Raw genomic sequence first — 2,500 nt, 5'->3', positions numbered from 1 at the left:
GGGAGTCAATGGCGAGGGGGAGCGGGGGGGGACCGACTCGTTGGTGAGGGGGGAGAGCGGGGGGGGTCGGCAAGCGTGTCGGGACATGTTTATTAAATATTAATAAACATATCTCGTATTGACAAGGGGTACCGCTGAGGGGGGGGAGGTGTCCACGTTCTACGCCGAGGGTGGTCCGCGGGTGGTCATCACTTTATCGGCGCGGGGGTATTACAAAGGCGCCGTTCGGCTGCTGGAATTTTATCGGCGAATATAAACAAAACAGCGAGTTAGACACTTGTCTCTGCAATGATCTCACCCTTCTAGAACATGCGAGCCGCCATTCGGTTACGGCGTCTCACTACAAAAGCGAGCGTCGATGGTCCGACGACGGTTTGATAAAATAGCCGAGGTAAACAATTGGTAAAATTTGTCACCGATGACGATTTAACCTTTGCGGAGTCCTCTTCATGTTTTTTCTAGGAAGAGCCGCTGTCTCTCTCGCTCCTGTCCCTCCCCCCTTTGTCCTGACACGCGTCTGTTACTGCTCGCGGCCACGATGAAAAAGTTCGACGGAGCATCGACACATGTGAACGCGTTCTCTGTCGCTCGCGTCTCTTCGTTCGCGTCCTCTCTCGCTCGCGCTCCTTCGCTCGGGTTTCTTTTCATTATAATAAATAATTGGGAGAAGGAAAGATAATTTTAGATACAGTGATATGCATTTTAATATGTACATTTATTTAGCTGTGTGAAGTTGGCCCCCCCACTACTGAAAATTCAATAATAACTATAACCATTCGTTTGGTGGTCGTTTGGTGGTGTTTGGTAGTCCATTCCCGACGTTTGGTAGTCAAAGCTGTAACTAATAATGCGAAAAAAAGACATATGCGCGTGAAGTTAACCCCCCCTCTTGTAAAACTCGGCTTTCCAGACTGCGTACATCATTTTACCTGTACGCATTCGTTTGGTGGTTGCGTGCTGACGTTTGGTAGTCCATTCCCGACGATTGGTAGTCAAAGCTGTAACTAATAATGCGAGAAAAAGACATATGCGCGTGAAGTTAGCCCCCCCTCTTGTAAAACTCGGCTTTCCAGACTGCGTACATCATTTTATCTGTACGCATTTGTTTAGTGGTCGCGTGCTGACGTTTGGTAGTCCATTCCCGACGATTGGTAGTCAAAGCTGTAACTAATAATGCGAAAAACAGACATATGCGCGTGAAGTTAGCCCCCCCCCTCTTGTAAAACTCGGCTTTCCAGACTGCGTATATCATTTTAACTGTAAGCATTCGTTTGGTGGTCGCGTACTGACGTTTGGTAGTCCATTCCCGATGATTGTTAGCCAAAACTGTAATTAATAATGCGAAAAAAAGACATACACGCGTGAAATTAGACTTTTTTTTTTATAAAATTTGGCTTTCCAGACTGCATATATTATCAAACCGAACAAGCAACATTTACTTTACCAATAAATAATTAATCTGCATATATTATTATAACTATAAGAATTTGTTTGGTGCATTTAGTAATTAAAAATATAATTGTTAAAAAAGATAAAATATATATGTGTGTAAATGATAAAATATATATGTGGACAATAAATGAAAGAGAGAGAGAGAGAGAGATCATGTTATATTAAACTATTAGCAAACTTAGCAAACGGGTATTCATAGTAATCCTAGTCACTGACAGAAATTTTTTAAAGGGAATTGATCAGTCTTAACGCGATTATTAAGGTTTTTTCCATTAACGACTAATTCTAATTCTTATACTACGCATATATATTTTTTGTATTATTCAATATGCATTGTCGTAAAAATCACAAAACATAATTAGTCGTTATTTTAATTACGCTCTACAATTCTAAAAATTAAAAGATTATATATTCTTTGATTTTCAAAAAAGAACTATGAAATATATGACTACAAGATAAATTAAAAAAACTTTTTATGTTATTTTATTGTATCGATTTATTATAAAAAAAGCTTGAAAAAACGTTTAAATGTTAGAAGTGGATTACACCAATTTGATCCATATGTATTTAATTATTAATTATTAATTATTGAAAATTAACTACCAAACATCATAAAATGCTCGTTAAATAAATATTAATGATTATAATTAAACATGCAATCGTACAAGAATATTTATATGAAACGCATGATTACACACATATATATTTTAACTTTTTTAACAATTATATTTTTAATTACTAAATGCACCAAACGAATTCTTATAGTTATAATAATATATGCAGGTTAATTATTTATTGGTAAAGTAAATGTTGCTTGTTCGGTTTGATAATATATGCAGTCTGGAAAGCCAAATTTTATAAAAAAGGTCAAATTTCACGCGTGTATGTCTTTTTCGCATTATTAATTACAGTTTTGGCTAACAATCATCGGGAATGGACTACCAAACGTCAGTACGCGACCACCAAACGAATGCTTACAGTTAAAATGATATACGCAGTCTGGAAAGCCGAGTTTTACAAGAGGGGGGGGGGTTAACTTCACGCGCAT

The sequence above is a fragment of the Temnothorax americanus genome, unplaced genomic scaffold (genome assembly GCF_048541705.1).
Source record: "Temnothorax americanus isolate GAGA-0224 unplaced genomic scaffold, ASM4854170v1 Scaffold90, whole genome shotgun sequence".
In the NCBI taxonomy this organism is placed as follows: domain Eukaryota; kingdom Metazoa; phylum Arthropoda; class Insecta; order Hymenoptera; family Formicidae; genus Temnothorax; species Temnothorax americanus.
Note: the sequence above shows the minus strand (reverse complement) of the source record.